The sequence below is a fragment of the Gallus gallus genome, chromosome 6 (assembly GCF_016699485.2).
Source record: "Gallus gallus isolate bGalGal1 chromosome 6, bGalGal1.mat.broiler.GRCg7b, whole genome shotgun sequence".
Classification (NCBI taxonomy): domain Eukaryota; kingdom Metazoa; phylum Chordata; class Aves; order Galliformes; family Phasianidae; genus Gallus; species Gallus gallus.
Window position 1 is genome coordinate 28,404,731 of NC_052537.1, and position 17,603 is coordinate 28,422,333.

Here is a 17,603-nt window from a genome sequence, read left to right on the forward strand (position 1 = left end):
AAGCGCCTGTGAGCAGGTCCTGCCAGATTTGACTTGAAGCACTGTGCTGAAGAGGAAGTAACAGCCATTTTCACACAGTACTTTCCATCTACAGGTGTGGTTAATATTTAATATCTGCTGCCAGGACTGGGCCTGTTCAGTGCACAAGAGGACTGCACTTCTCCATCTCAAACCAGAAAGAATGTGCAGAAAGCAATGGTACACAAGCTGAATCCAGCCAACACATTCACGACTTGTATTTATGTTGGGAAGGTGAAAGATAGAGCAGATTTGCTGGACTATTTTGGTAATTAGAATGATCTAACAACATGGCTGGGCAACACAGCATACAGACCTGAGGCTGTTCTGCCAGCTCATCTGAGCCATCAGCTGCAGCCTCACTTGCTGAGTGGTTACTTAGTGTTCTTGGGGTTGAGCACCTCAGTCATGCAGCAGGATCCCAAAACAGTTTAGTTGGTTTTGCTTTCGTCATTTAATAAAAGCAAGAAAACATGTTCACGGAGATGTGATTGGATGACCACTTGTACTTGTCTTGGCAGTCCGCTCCTGGAGTTGAACCAGGATGCAATGAGAAGCCAATGCTACCTCAGTATCAACTGCAAAGAGAGGTCCTTGCGAGCTGCATAGTTCTGCAGCTCATAATAGTGCCAGCATGACATTTGAAGCTGAAAACACTGACTACTGCAAGAGAATGAGCAGGTAGCAACCCAGGATATCAATTTTCACTTGAGACATCCCACACAATCTACTGCAGAGCAGAACAGGAAATTTTTGTCCGTATGTAAAGTGTTTCTCCCACTCTTGGGGTCTGGAAAGAGCTATGATACTGATACTGGCAACACGGAGCTAAATGTTCAAGCTAAACTTTCATAATGACTGCTACTCATCACGTGATGGGGTCTTCTTAGAGGTCAATTTTAAGCACATGCTAGCATCTGACCTTGTGTCACAGACTCACTTTCACAAAGCCTTCCCTCATTCAGATCTGCTGAAAGTTTGGCTAGAACATTCCAGCAGTCAGAGGTGGAGATGGTGGTTAGGTTCTTTTGGGGTTGGGTGCAGCTAGAGCATGAGCAATCCAAATTGCTTTCCAAGACTGGACCTACTGCCACCTGAGTAAGCAGTCTGAATTTCAAGCTTAACTGCAAGTCCTTATTTCACTCCTGTCCAAAGCCTATCCAGAGCTTTTAAATCCTTGCCTTTTGATAGCATATGTGATTTAACAACCCTTTTAGAAAAAATAATAAGAAAAAAAAGAGAACCAAGGGCCCAAGTTTTGCACAGTAGTGTCAAGTGCTCGGTTCTTTCTCCAAGCTGAGCTCATCATGCTTGGAAAACTCAGGACATAGCTGCATTGGTCCAGCTTTTCTTTAAAGAGTTTTAACCTGATGTCCAAAACAAAGCAGTAAATTAGATGAATCTGTCAGCTGAAATTCAGAATCCTTAGCTGAAACTTGGCATGTCGCTTTGCCAGCTCAGTTATAGATTTTCTTGATGACTACTTGGCTTTTTATTTCTCTGTGCCTTTTTTAAATTCCTCGTTCCTCTTTTCTGCCTTAAAATGTACTTTCCATTACAATAGTGAAGCACAGAAAAGCACCACCTTCCTCACGTCCCTAACGTAGCCATTTTTCTTAAGTATTCTGGACACTAGGGACATTTTGTATTAAACCTACACATTTCTTTATTTCTTACTGCCACTGCAACACGCCTCTAAATATAGATTGTTTTGTTTCAGAGGTGCATAGAAATGAACTTAATGTGGAAATTCATTTTGCTCAAAGAAGGAAAAACAAACCATTAAAACAGGTACAAGAGCATATGAGCCTGAGCAACGCAGGGACATTGAGTTCATTTCCATTGCTGAGATCTATAGTTCTAGGACCTATGAAATTAGTTTCCCCAGGTAGATCTCAGTTTAAGCACTGAATAACAGTGTATTTTGAGGATTTAATTTTTATCACTTTTTTTTTAATGGTTTTGGAGTTACCCCACCTGAAAGTTAATATTACATTGTTTGGAATTAACAGGGAACCTCTGATACAGTCAGTTTGTTCCCTTTTCTTTCTCATTTGGAACTCATAGTGATTACTTCAGCACTTTTAAAAAGCTCTTCTGTGCTTGCCTGCAGCATTTGAGATATTATGTCCATACTTTATTTGCAGGCTGTTACCATCTTGGGAGCTGCCATGGAGAAGGTCCCTTGAATCGCCACCTATTTTCTATCCTTAGTTGACTGAGAGCAATGCTGATTGTCAATGACTGCCAGAGGTGATTAGAAATTTTAAAATTATTGCCCTTTCTCTGGCTTCTGGAGCCAATACTGCTAGCAATTCTAAAGAAGCCATGGTTCTCCAGCACAGAGAGCAATAGTTGTCCCTCTTTTCTTGGACTTACATAGGTTTCTTACCAAATTTCCCTCAATATGAGTAAAGAAGAAATGAGCTAAAACACCTGAACTGAAAAAGATATCAGGAGTTAAAATAAGCTTTCTGAAGGTGGAGAAATTGGGCTGAGGAAAGATGGCTTTATTAAATTCTGCTTTAAGGTCTGACCTTAAGTTAAGATCTGCAGGGCGCATGAATACCAGCAGCATTTCCATAGACACTTCATGTATGTGCCTTACTGCTGGCTTACTTATGTTCCTGATGAACCCCGAGGAGAATTACATCATACACTTTCCTGTGGTTACAGAGTTTGAATCCCATAGCATCACACATTTGAAAAATTTCCTGCCCACAAAAAGGAAGAACATAACAGAATTCAGAGTGTAATCCTCATTGTTTCAGCCCATGCTTCATTGTAAGATATTCTTTTTTAGGGCTTAGGAATTACTTGAGTCCATATTTTTGCCACAGCAGTTAAAAAAACAAAATCCATATAAAACGTATGAGCCCACATGAGGAAGAAGATGCCCTCTTGGCTGCTTTCATGGATGGTGACTGCTCGGGATTGGATTATATGACTAAGATGGATCTCTAATCACACCAGCAAAGTGGATGCACCAGCAACAAGTAGAGCTTGAAAGGAGGAGGGAGAGCACTCTCTCCCTACTTTAGACCAAATAAAATTGGTTAAATTGAGCATTATTATATTATCACACACCAGCCTAAGCCTTGGAAGTGCAAAATACTCATACGGTCTTCCTCCCCTCCTCCCATTAAAAGTCGAGACTAGCTATTACGTGTTATTTTTATTCTGACTACATGTCTATAATAGAGTTTTCAGTGGGAAGACTGATGCATCACCAGATGCACATACTTCTCTTTTCACAGCTTTTTCACTGTGTACCTTTCCTATTTGGTTAATCCAAAGTTTGAAAATAAGAAAGAACCTCCTGTTACACATCAGCATTCCCACTGGGGAAAGCGAGAGAGAAAATGTCAAAGCACAGTTAATGCACAGAGACTTAAAACTGGAAAATCAAAAGCTGCAACTGAAAACAAATCATAAGGACATTCACTTTCATGTAAACTAACCAACAGTTCTCAGAGCATTTGAAAGCCCAAAGCACTGCTATTTTCTTTGTGTTGATAATCCTGTGGGCAGTTTTTAGCAGTTCATATACAAACACATCTTACTACTTTTTAGCATTTTTAAAAGACATTATATATCCTACACATAAAAGTCTCTCCATAACTGCTACCTACCACTGTTCTGTAACATTAGTGTTGAACAAGACTAAAAAGAAAAGCTGATAGTTGATTCAACACCACAATTAGGAGATGGGTAAAGTTAAGTTCCTGATTTTCTGGAGACTCTGCCCTTCGCCTTTCCTTTCCTTTCCATTCTTTCCATGGTTATGAAAACTTTCAGGTAAACAGAATCATCTGGAGAAAATTACCTTAATGACTGTGCCTTTTCCATAAATCAATGATGCACATTAAAGATTCAAAACATACTTTAGAGCAACCTCAAATGTGGAAAATAGCAAGGTCCCAGGGTGATCCCCCTCTAAATTACAGACTGAGCGTTAGACCCTACTCTCAGCCATGCCGTTGCAAGCCCATTAACTTCAGGCTTACCTTGCTGAGATGGACCTCAGACTTCAGATAGGGAGCAGGGCACTTTGCAGTGCTCATTGCAAGAGGCAAGTGCCTGATGCCCGGAGCAGTCCTACCAATTGCTCTCTTCTCTGCCCTGCTGAATTATGACACGCAATGGCATATTGCAGGGCCAATTTGTTATGTTGTAGTGGGGTGTGTGAGTAACATAGGGGAATATTTGGAAATCTAGTTCAATTGCTCCTACCTAATGATCCATAGGTCCCAAAGGCTTGGCGGAACGTCATGCAAGGCACTTTGAAAGCATTAAGCCTAATGTTGGTCTGCTTCAGTTTGCCATAAACAGATCCGTGCATCTATTGGAGAACATTTTACAAAAAGACAAATAGAAAAGTGATGTGAAACAGTCATCTACTTCTCTTTTTCCGCACCACATATTTGATTTCATTTTATTGAGATTTACATTGGAAAGCCTTCCACTTAAATATTTGTATAAGCTTTGACATAGTTTTCAGCATTCCTGTTAGACCCCAAGGAAGCTGTTGATAGTTTTACAATGCATGCTAACAACTCAAATCTGTTCTTAAAACCCCTTTTGCTCCATCCTTGTGAATCAATTTAGAATGGGATTTTTTTTTTAAGGGACAAGAGAATGCCACATTTAAATAATGCCTTACTGGTGGAGAAAGAGTTATCGTGAAAGAACCCTGACACTTATTTGGATGGATCATCAGTGGAGGTAAACTGAAAGACTGATCAGAATCCAACACTCATGTCAAAGGGAGAATTAAATCATACACTCTCATGTCACATTTGAGAAGCTGAATGTGTCGGATAAAGGTGCATGCTGTTGATATGATCATTTTTAGAAATATTGAAATCACATAAAGAATTGGCAGGTTTTCTCTGCAGAAATAAAATGTGACAATCAGAAAGAAAGATGAGGAGTCTTCCTTTTTTTTTTCCTCAGAATAATTTACAGCACTTTCTCTCATAAGCACTGGACTGCTGAGGTGAGCTGTGTAAATCTGACTTTTGTCTCTGAGCTTTCAAGCAGGCTGAGGAATTTTCTGGCTTGAAACTTCTAAGCAAAGAAAGACCGTGCTGTTTCTGTTGCGTTATGCAGCTCATCCCAGATGCCTTCATCCTCAGACAGCACAGTCTGTATTTGCAAAAAATTTAGATTTAGATAAATTTGTCTGAGTAACAGAATAACATGAGGATTAGGAATTGCCTATAAAATATGAGCTCTGGTAATAAACCAAAACGTGTGGGAGTTCTGCTCTAAGGCAGCAGCATGTCTCGAGGCAAGCAGACTCAGAGAATAAAACCATTCCAGCATGGCATTAAAACCAAGTTCTTACTAATTTTGGCTTGGCTTCACATGTATGCTCTAGATGAGAGTACATTCATTTTCAATAGGCAGGAAGGCTGCTCCAGTAGTAGTGGAAATGACAATACATTAAGAGAGCTTTGAGAAGGCAGAGGGGGAGAGCACAGGTCTGAGAGTCATTTTGCATCCAAGAGCCCATCTGAGATGCTGCTGCCTCACCTTCCCCCACATTATGGGATATGCAGCAGGAGGTGATGTACATGCTCTGAAATGTCCTGTCACAGCCTCACCAAGAAAAAGAATGGAGTTCATGGAAATTAATAGAAAAGACCATTAGAGCTCCTTCATCTTCGTGCACTAAGGAGTTTATGCTTCTGAGCCTCACCCTTCTGCTATCAAAGAGGGAATTCCAGATAATATGATTTTAAGGGGGAAAAGATTAAAACAATTTGCTTTAGTATGCCAGAAACAGCCCTAATTACCCGGAGATTTGCTAGATATGCCTGTAAACCTTTTCAGGCTGAACTAAATCCTTTCGAAAAGCCATGTCTTATTCCCCATTCCTGTTCCTTACATCTGAGCACCCTGATGAGCTGTACAGAGTTGTGTTAATTAGGCCAGTTTTCTGCCATCCCTTCATTCTGTTTTTGTTTGGAGGACAGAGGCACAGTGACACAGAGCACCCCAGGAGACCAACCCCTTCACTCCTCCTTCCCAGTGAGCATCACCATGGCCACTCACAGCAGCCCCAAGGCTGCGCAAATGAAATCATGCTAAAGAAGTAATGGGCTCTTGAAAGATCTGTTGTCTTTTATCAAGGGATTCAGAGAGGAGCATAAGTGAGAAGGAGGTGAAACAGGAATCACACGGTGCCTGGGCTGTGGGTGACGAAGTGCAAAGCAAGAGCTGTATTACATGGCCAAAGTTTCATCCAACTGGCTACGGAAGCTGACACCTCTCATGTTCCCCCTGAGCTTTCTTTTAAAACGGAGCTCAAACTTCTGTTTGGCAGTTTGTATTCACAGTGCGTGCCTGTTGGATTGAAGCCGCTCCTCTGGTGACTCAGCCTATTTCCAAAGAGTTTAATTGAACTAATTGCTCATGTCCTTTTGTTTTGCAAAGCAAACTAGAAAGCTAACAGAGAGGGCTCTTTCTCCCAGCTCTTAGCTAGGCAGAAGCACTGAGGAGAGAGCCTGATATGGTGAAGAAGCAACGTTTGAGAAGCATGGACTACCCAGTGCCACCTCAGTCAGGCATTGGTTCAAGAGCCTAAAACCCATCTTCACATACATACAGTGATGGCCATGGGTCCACGGGGCCTCCTGCTTCCATACAGCCTCTGTAGGGTGAAGGTCTGTGCGCTTGAAGCTGGAGAGTTCGGGGTCCTGGTCCCTCACAATCACACATCTGCAAAGGGGACCTCACAATGTAAGGACTGTACAGCCACTCTGCTCACCCCTTCACTGCCAAGCATTTCCTGAAATGCGTGGACATTGATGCACCTCCTAGGACAAAACCTGACTAGCACCTGTGTTACACTCAGTGTTTTTGTCAGGCACAGGGAATCATAGAATGGTTTGGGTTGGAAAGGTCCTCAAAGCCCAGCCAGTCAACCCCTATCATGGGCAGTCTGTGCCTGAGCCTCACCTCCCTCTCACTGAAAAATTTCCCTGACATCTAATCTAAAGTGCCTCTCTTTTAGTTTAAAACCATTCCCCTCGTCCTATCACAATCTACCTGCATAAAAAGTTGCCTTCCCTCCTGCTTATCAGCTCTCTGGGCCAGGGGGCTGCCAGCTGCCCTGCAGGCTCAGGGCTCAGCGAGGTGCTGACTGGCTGCAGGCTGGAAACATTTCCTGTGGGTTCAGCTCCGTGATTTAATGCTGTGCTAATATTAAACTTCCACCGTAACATAGTGTTGATCTAAGCCAAGCCATAACTTAGGAATATGTACGTGAAAAAGCTGGGTTTTTGTTTTTCTTCAATTTTAAAGCTGCAGACAGGATATAAAGTAGGGCTGGGAACAGCTTGTCTCCGAGGTCCCAGCAGTGACTTAGAAACTAGAAACAACCTTTTACAACAACAGATTATTTTATGAAACAGCTAGAGATCTGCAGCTCCACTCCACCTGCTTTGCTCTGTACCACATATTCAATGGGAGCTGGACAGGACTGTCCATATCACCCATTGTAGTTCTCAGTAACCATAAGATACCTGTGCTGATTTAATACAATACCTCTTGTTCCTACTGCTGAATAGAAATTTGGGGCATAAAGAAGACTTATTTCAGAAAGTAGTATGGCAGAACAAACTAATGTCAGAATGAACCCATGACCACCTCCCCATTTATATCCTCATTCACTTTCAAAGAGAGTCTCAAATTGGAAGAGGCAGGCTTTGCCTCTTTTTCTGCTTCACTACAGAAAGCAAGTTTCAAAGCAAGTCAACATAAGGATTCAGAAATCAGAATCAATCTGAGTTATCTTTCTGAAATCTCAGTTTGCTCCTGGGTTTGTATGCACACATAAAGCTGCATTCAAATTCTTGGTTCTTTTTAAGCCTTTTAGAGGAAATCATGGGACTTTATGAGCTTTGGCACACATATATTCTCAAATTGCTTGAGTTTGACAAATGGCAGAAGTGGGACCTACCCATAGATGTATAGATCTGAATTTGAGTCTACTTTTACCTCAGCCACCTGCCAAACTTCGTGCTGCTTGGTGGTCTGGTTCAGGCCTGTCTGGGATCCAAACAGAGAGAGTGAGCACACTCAGGAAAGACGACATCAGTTAAGAGAGACTTTCTTGGTTTCTCCTGGAGAAAGCCATATTTTCAGGAAGCCAAAAACTGTTCAACTCATTGTGATTTTATTTCTTTGCTCAGGAAAATATTTTAGAACTGTCTACTTTCCTACAGCAATGGACACTGGCCATACTCAATTTTACATTCTAAACATGAGCTACTAATTATGGGACCATTCACATTAAAATTGATTTGGCCATAATCAACCTACCAGGCTAAAAATCAACTTACTGTTACCTGCAATGGTAATGCCAGAAATTAAAGTTTCTGATTTCCTGAACCCCACTGCATGGTTGTATATTAGGTGTCTAGAGAAGTAAGTCTTCACACACATAAACATCATGAGATCATTTGCATTGGAAAGGACCCTTGAAGCCCACTGAAGTCCAACTCCCCTGCAGTGAACAGAGACATAATATTTGCAGCGCCTTCAATTAAAGTCTATAAAATACTACATGAAGTTATTATTAAAACCACCACTCCCTTGACATTTTCCAGCGTTCATTTATATATATTACAGAGGTTCTTTAAGGTTGTTTTTGAATAGTTTGAATAGCTGTGAAAATAGAATGCAAATTATTCTGTGCACAGGCTGATTTACCCTATATTTATATTAAATAATAACATACTAACTGATCTGCAGAATAAGTTGTTGTGATTTCTCCTTTGTGTTGCATTTGTCTTCTACTTTAATAGTTACTCAGGTAAACTATCGATACCCTGTCTGTAAAGGGAGGGCTCATGGAGCTGAGCACATCTTTTGGTTCATGACAAAGAATCAACATTCCCCCTGAATCTTATCCAGAAACATTTGCTAACTCTCTGATGCTTCAGTCAACTCTCCTAGAGTTTTCCAGCTATCTTGTTTTATACCTCTTCCAACTTTAACTCAAAAGCAAAAGCAGATTATATCACAGCACTGGGTGCTGTTTCTTTGTCCTTTCTCCCCTCATAAGCCTTTGCAAGCAGTGCACGTGCAAACTCAGAACAAGCACCTGCCATCACGTAGTGGGTCTCTTCACCACCAGGGCTCAGCTGTGCAAATTCAGTGTCTCACACCCCCAGCGGGCTTTAGAGCAGGGAAGGAAATTGGTTGACCGCAGTTAGCATCGCATTAACAGCCACAAAGACACAAAGCCTTTTGCCAATGGCCCCAGCTCAGCACGGTGTCACAAGAGTGACACTCAGCTGTAGGTCTGTCCACTCAGAGGAGTGCTCACAGGAGGTGTTGGAACAGTTTGCTTTTCATGCCCATTCTTCCTTCAGCCTCTCCACTAAGTGCAATAAAGAGATCTGCAACGCAGACAGATGGCAATTAAAAGCAAGTGTAAATTCAGCACATTCCCAGAGACTGATTTGCTGCCTCAGATGAAAACAACTGCTGACCATAAGGAAGCGGGATGGCATCCAAACTGCTGTCCTGACAGCACTGACTTTGGGTACTGCACGCCTTGTTTTCCAAATGTAATGATTTCATGGCCACCCAAGGCCTTCTTTTTGCTATAACCAGAGGCGCCCCTGCCTCACTGCTACTGGAGGGACAGGAAAAGTACCTCATGGCAAAAACTGCTCTAAGGTTCAGCAGTGCTGCCTCTTTTCCGCTGCTGAACAACTTCCGAGTTACAAACAAACATAGTGCTTTTTCTTTTTTCAGGCTGGCAAGTACCTCCAAATGCAGATGAAAGCTGCTCATGCTGATCCCCAGTGTGATCAGCGCTCTGTGATGGGCAGCTGTGCAGATAGATGCAGCGCTGTTTTGGTATCTATCTCATTAAGAACCAGCTAGATGCACAAGGTTGGCTTGAAATGCAAATTAGGTTGGTGTGATTCACAGACATTGATAGTTTTTTTTCCCCAGCTCAGTCTTGGTCTTCCCACTCACTCAGTTGAGGTGATTTTACTGCAAAGACACTCAGTGAGCTACTGACATCTGAAGACTTCGAAGCTGAAGAAAAGCTTTGCAGACACGTAATGCACAAAAGAAAGAGGAGAGCCAATGAGAACAGCACCAAAAAAAAATGTCCTCCAAGATATTTACCAACTAAAATGTTTTAACAAATAGACCAGAAGTTGAGCAAACAAAGATGGGACCAGGAAATAAAAAGAAGGAAAGGATAGGCTGTCAGGAGGAGACCATTTTTACCACACCACCTGGTTGTGTCACCCAGGTCACAGAACATTCAGATATTTGCTATTTACTCTGCTAGAGGTAAAACAGCAATATCATACCTGTCCTTGTTTGAAGTTGCTAAGTTATGAAACCAGAGGTTTCACTGGAGACTCACAGATGAGTAGGCATTGCTATGGCCTCAAAGGTGTCACGTAATGACCAAGCAGAACAGAAACCCAACCCAGGTAAAGGAAATGAAGGGCACAGCTATACAAAGCTATATCTTCTTTGGAGAGTAGTAGCAATGCTCTGGTAATAAAGCTAGGATGCAGAAAAACAAAGCAAACAAAAAAAACCCTCACAAATCAAAACATAGAGACTCTGTGAGAATCTGAGTATACATTACATAAGTTGTTTTCTCCAGATCTTTTTTAGTTTCCTCAATTTTTTGAATGACTGAAGAGTTTTATCGTGTAAGAGAGTTTCCCAATAACATACTCGGTGTTATCCCCCTCCCTCAGAATGCTGTTAGAGATGGATTGCTCACTGTTACAGTTCACTGGAATCTGTTGCTCCCACTGAGATTTCTGGCACTTTTGCAATAATATAAGGCCAGTGTGAAAGTTCAGCTAGCACAAGATAGGGAAATAGCAACTTTTAGCTGAGACAGGCTTGATAAAGTCATGTTTCAGAGCAATTGATCTTTCTATAACAAACTACAGTCAGTCTTATCTAAAACTGTGAGCAAGGCACCTCTCTAGCAAGTCTTGCTGTAAACACTCCAGTAATTCATTGATGCTATTCTCAGTTCTTGATATGAGTCACCAAGCATATTGGTCATACCTCTGTACACAGACGAAGGCAAGGAGACAGAATACTGAATAGTATGTGTGTTTAAATTTAGTAAAGTATTTTACCTTGGGCTGTTAGTCATCTTGACTCCTTTGTTTTGACAGCAGTGCCAGGAGGTGTGTCTGATCTTTCATAGCCTACTTCACAGGTGCAAAACAAGTGACCACACCTGCCAGTGCTGCACTATGACTATATTCATCTTCTATTAACTCAGGCATGCAAGGAAGCACCTCATCTGCACCCATCTGGTACACAGACATTGTGGGTATCTGCCTTCCTTAGGTGGTCTGTGGGAGATGGAACATCCTACATCTTACACCATCACATGCAATATTTTCACAGGGATTTGAATGGTTGGGTTCAGGCTAGCTGTCAGGGGCTTCCAATGCTCTTACTGCAAATTTCTTCAGCCCATCTCAGAAGCCACCCACACGTTCACCCATCTGTTGGCAGTAGTTGGGCTGACAAAAAATATTTGTCAGTTCTTTAGAGTTCATCATTTGGCATAACAGTGATGGAGAGGACTGTCCTCTCAGTTCAGGACTGAATCTCAGTTCAGAACTCAGTGCTTGAAGTCAGAAGTGAGAGCTGCATCTATGGGTCAGACTCTGTTGTAGCTCTTTGATGTCCTTGTATAAACTTATGAAATGCAGTTGAAGTAAGAAGCCAGCTCTAAAAAGATGCATATTCACAAATGCAATGAAGAAGCCCTCTTTAAAATAAGTCCTTCTTAATGAAAACATTTCAGAGTTCACTGCGAGAGATTCCACCTCCCTGAATTTTTGTACAACAGAGCTCTTTAGACTACATAACAACATAAAGCAACTTTGACTTCCATCATCCCAGAAGCATTTTGAATGAAAATAAAGAAAAATACTGATTTCCTTTTGAAAGCAATAAACATACAGATGAGTACATCTACAGTAAAATCATAGATGCTTGATTGCCCAAACCTTAATAAACATTGTCCTTTTGCCCACTGCAGGAGTGATTACTCCATTAGCCCAAGAAACATAACTAAAATAAACCAGATATACCCCAACATTGTTCTGATTGTGGCTGAATTCTAAGCCTGTGGGATCCGTTTTACTCTGAGAAACATATGATATTTTCTGTTTGCAGAACTAGTGATAACTTACTGCACAGAGGACAAAAGTCTTACGCTGAACTTGATTTCAAAACATGGTTTAATCTTGGGGCACTATCTCACATGGTCTCTCTTTCAGCTGAGGTTCAAGTTCATGTCCCTTTGATGCTGTATATGGAACATGCCAGGCCCACTGACGCAGTATAAAACGTACTGTGTGCTTTTATAAGAACAAATCAGCAAATTATCTGAGGGTTAACATGCTCTGCTTTACATGCTGCAAATTCAAAGGTAATGACTTTATGTGCTGGTTTGTGTTATCATTCCCAGCCTAGAACTTCGTTTGTGTTGTCATAGTTGTTCATTCTGATCTGGGCTATCTGGTTATCTCTGTGAAGTTTACACACAAGCAGACCACAAAGCTCAAGTGAGAAAGGATGCAAATCCTCCTCCCAGCGTGGATCCCCACAGTAGCAATTCACATAAGAATTGAAGTGCCCATGGGCAACCTGTTCTAGGTGAGCCTGCTTGAACAGTGACTTAAAAAAGAGGATCTTCAGAGATACTTTTCAAATCCAACCATTCTGTGACTGGGAAGTCCACCTTCCCTCAAGAATTAAAGCCTTGAGTTTGATCTAGAACAACTGTTTTTTTGCCTAGAGTCTTATCCTTTTACCATATTTTTACATGGCATCCCTCCCCAGTAAAGGAAGGAGAATGAGAAATCACTCTGTTCACTGCTTGTGTCAGTGCAACTATGGCATGATTACATCTCCAGGGCCAGTCAAGCAGATAAAAGAGTTGTTCAGCATGGGACTCTCTGTTCCAAGCCAATTGCTCTGATACACACTTTTCTCTTCCTCTAAAGCTTTCCACACTGTTACTTCAGAGCTCGTCAGGTTCTGTTTCTTCTCACAGATCATCTTTGATGTTCTGCATATTGTCCTTACCCAGTAAAGACAGCACTGCACACAAGATGCATCTGAAATATTTTATACATGCCCATTTACAGTAGGTAAACCTTCAGGAATTATTTTTTTCTACATCCAAACCATTGCAGCAACAGGCAAGAAACTGCATCAAACATGAAGATGTTGAATTTTCAGCCATGTGATCTTTTATCCGTGCTTCTAATGCTAAAAAGCTAAATGTTTCCCAGGTATCACAGCTGGTTGCTGAAAATAGAATCACAGGCTGATGCACATATGTTGAAAAGATCTAGACAACAACCTAAATGAAAGGGCAGAGTCGTCAGAGATAAGAATCCTGCCTTTTCCTTCCAAGACAAGTCATTTAGGTGATTTGTGATGGACTGCTTTTGGACTTCATTGCTGCACCATGAGAAAAGTTATGTCCCAGAAAAATCAATAATATGCTGATCAGAGAACTGAATGATGAACTGTGGGCTCCATTCCCACCCCCTACCTGTATTCCCAGTTATCTGGAGCAGTAATGTCATTCCCTATGTCTTAATTGCCCTTGAAAGAGAAAGAACTGTTCCTAGTCTGACAGGGAGCACAGAATAACTAGGAGGTACTCAGTTATGTAACAGAAAGACTCACTAATTCCCTGGGGGAAAGATATATTCACAAAACCTTAAAGGAGCAAGCTCAGCTGTAGCCCTCAAAAAGACCATAAGCAGATAATTCCATTATGGTTCGAACAGCCACTTACTGCAGAAAGCTTCAACCTCTGATTCTTTTTATTCTGGAGTCAAAACCAACACTAGAAGTGTAATACCTACAGCTCTAAGGGTGCATTACTGTTCTCTGTACCAATGTATATTTTTTTTTTTTAAATGAAGAGAGTTAAGGAGACCAGAGAGCAGGTTTTCTTAAAGTATTTTGAGCAATGCAGATAATATTTACTTCTGGTTGTTTTATATTCTCCTTTATGCTTAAGATCTAGTGTTGGTCTTTGCAGCAAGCAGCTGCCAACTTTAGTTTGTATTCTTTCCCTTCTTAAGCTCAGTATGAAGAATCAGAAAACACAATCAACTCAGCAGATACAACATCACCAGCGTTGCTTCAGAGTTGGGAACGTGCCCTGGTAGGATTAAGCTAGCTGCTTGGCTTGACTAGTCTGACAGCCTGTTTGACAAATTATTTTTCTTCTATCTAGTTAGAGGTCCTTGCCTTTTAAAACCTTAGATGGAGAATTGTGTCTTTATTGCCATACGAGGGATTATAAGTGAGATGGTGAAGGAATTGGGAAAGTTAGTGGTTTTAGAGCTGTTCTGATAACACCTATTTCTCTTCTGCTCTGCCATTTGCTATATAAAACTCTCATCAGACACAGACCAAATAGGATAGAGAAAGAAAGAAATCTCAGACAAGAAACACTGAGCAAATCCTACTCTGTCTAGTATTCATGTGAAGTAACTTGAATTCTGGCACCTCAGACTATCCCAAGATTAAAAGCAAAAAAGAGGAGGATTGGGATATTCATTCCTGGGATTTGTTTGTATTAAATAATATACATGTATTTGTGTGTTTCTTTAAACTGAAGTCTTAAGTAGCATAGTCTGACTTAGTACTAATCTTTCCATAGCACAGAATTTACTAGGAAAAACTTTTGCTTCCAGTAAGGTGGCTGACATAATGCAGAGAAATTAATGCTGTAAAAACATTCTCAACCTTAAAAGGAATAAATTCACAGCTGAGTAAGTAGGGGGCTTGTGGTTCCTCTTCTGCTCTTGAGATGCTCTGGCCTTTCTGTCTGAGTAACCCCTATACCTCACAGGCATTATTATTCCACAGGCTTCCTGTTGAGGCCTGGTTAAGCATGGATTATATCACACGAGTACCATCTGCAACCTAACAAATGGACATCAGGTCACACACAGTGGCTTTTCAACAGTGTGGATCAAATACCATTCTCAAGGCACTGAAAGGCAGGCACAAAAATCCAGGAAAAGACAAACCCCCTGTTATGAGTACTGCTTAATCAATGGTGTCTGACTGCATAGACTTCAAGAGGAAAATCAGATATTTAAGGTTCATGATTAGCAGGAGTTTGAACAACTTCAGCAGCTCACATTTATGTTTGCATTAGGATGCTATAATGTAATGCCAAGCACAGCAATAGTAGTGGGGTAGCAAAGTCCTAGGCTGCAGCCAGTGAGGACAAGCCCAAATGCAACAGCCATGCACACAGAAACAAAGGAAAAAAATCTGCTTACCCTTGGAAGGCTTCAGGTATGCAGGGATCTCCAGCAGGATACCCTTGCCTCCACTGCCAACCCTTAAATGAGGTCTGGGAAGGGGTGGATCCTGGCACCTTGAATGCACCTGAGCTCCCCTGGGTTGGCCCTGCCTTCTCACCAGGTGTTCAATCACTGTTTCAAGCCATGAGTTAGCATTTCTGCTACAGATGCAATCTTTAATTATACAGTTACGTATGTTCTTTCCACATGAATCCTTCCCCTGGGGTGGAAGGCAACCCTGGTAGTGGTAGAGGTATCAGAAGTCTTGCAGTCTATTGGCAACATTTAGGAAGAGGGCATGACCACACACACAGCTTACACCAAAAAGACGTTAAATCACACAATTCAGCTAAGAGCATGACAAGTTTCTCTGGCTAGATTGTCAATTCCAGGGACATGGTTTAGTGGGCATGGTGGTGATGGGATGACAGTTGAACTAGAAGATCTTATTGGTCTTTTTCCAACCTTAATGATTCTGTGAAATCTCTAAGAAGGACTGACAAGCAGCAAGGGAAGCTGTAGGATGGTAATTCACATGGTCATTAATCATGTCCGTTTACAAACAATAAGAAAAAGGTATAAGAAATTCACAAACAACAGGAGGATACGTCTCAAAATTACTGTCTGGTTCATTATCTGGATGGTCTAAGATGACATTATAGCATGCAGTATTTCCTCTAACATCTTGGCATTGTATAGGAATGGTATAACCACAGGTGGATCTGGTTAGTTTGAATCCCACCCTTGGCTAAAATTACAGCCTGGAATGAACACTAACCTACTAAGTGCATCAGAAATGTGTGTGAAAATTTATGTTGAAGTTGCTTTGAGAGCAGAAGTCATCCAACACAACAAGATTCAGTGGTAAACGCAGTTGGGGGACAAACTGTCAGGAGCTTCGTGGACTGACAAGATTGAGTTGTGTGCCCACACACCCTTTTACACGTAACTGTGACTAAAAGACAAAGTGAAGCCAACAACAAATGCTCAGGAAGAAAGAGAAGGGCATCTCTATGTTGCAAATGAGAGGAAAATAAATACTTTGGATGTCAGGTAACCAGGGGTGAATACAAATTTCTCTGTTGAATGCATGTGATTTAAGTGGATGAATACAAACACTTTCTCCTCACATTTTATCATACATTCATGACCTTCTTTTCTAAGGTTTAATTGGGATACATTCAGAATGGACTGAAGTGGCTCCATATTACCATCCCGTGACATTTTAATGCTGCACGGTGAGCTCTGTGTGTGTTAGCCAGTTCTCGATACCATAAATGCCTGCATTAGGTGTATGTCGCAAATAATGATGAGCTAATGAAAAGCAGAACTTCCAATTAACTTTGTTTTGCTGTAGGTGCAGAGATAAAGACCAGGGGAGACTTCCTGCTACTTCATGGGCTCTCCTGCTTTGCTTTTGTGTTTCCATACTCTAAGAATTTGGCCAATTTGATGAAGATAAATTGGCAACAAAGGTCCTAATTAAGGCTTATGAATTATGTTCATATTTTGTTTTACAATAGCCTCACAAGAGTGGAATTTAGCTCTGTGGACTGACTGCAGCAGTGTTCTGACAACTCAAGCCCCAGGCCTGGAATCTATCCTGCCCCTCATATCATCAGACAATCCTTATAAGTTTTAGGAAATTTGTTTTCCTCTGGCATTTCTTTTGAGTGAACCGAAAAGAAAGGGCCAGAAGTTTCCCCTCTGCCTTCATACTCATCTGTTTCCCAGAGTGGAACTGAACAGATGCAGTTTCTGGCACACAGCATCTCTGCAGCCTGGCAGGATTGCATTGCTGCTGTTCACAACATTGTGGGGCAGCATAAGGTACACAGACTTCCCTGTTCACCAGCATCTGCTGATGCTCATAAATAGAACGGGATAGGAGACACACACACACTGCCTTTCAAAGAGCACACTGGTTCATTCCACTATGAATGGAAAATACATAGTTGGCTGTGCACATGCCTGTGTAGGACTTCTATGTAGGAAGACCAGGAGGTTATCTAACATGTTTCACTACTAAGTCCTGCTTTCAAAACTTTTCTAGCTTCTTTGTAAAGACCTAAAATTGCTGGAGATACAATATTGATTTGGATAATTGTTGTTCTTGAAAGACATTAAAGTCTTAATTTACATAAAGACAATCTTCAAGATACCAGCAACAGAAACAGCACAACTCCGATATTTGGTGCTAATGAAAACATC

At 41.4% G+C, this 17,603-nt stretch overlaps 1 long non-coding RNA gene across 1 annotated transcript in view; it reads right to left on the reverse strand.

The window, feature by feature from the left end:
• LOC107053733 overlaps positions 1-17,603 on the reverse strand; it is a 70,396-nt gene that overhangs the window by 13,033 nt on the left and 39,760 nt on the right. The gene's annotated exons all lie outside the window — the stretch shown is intronic.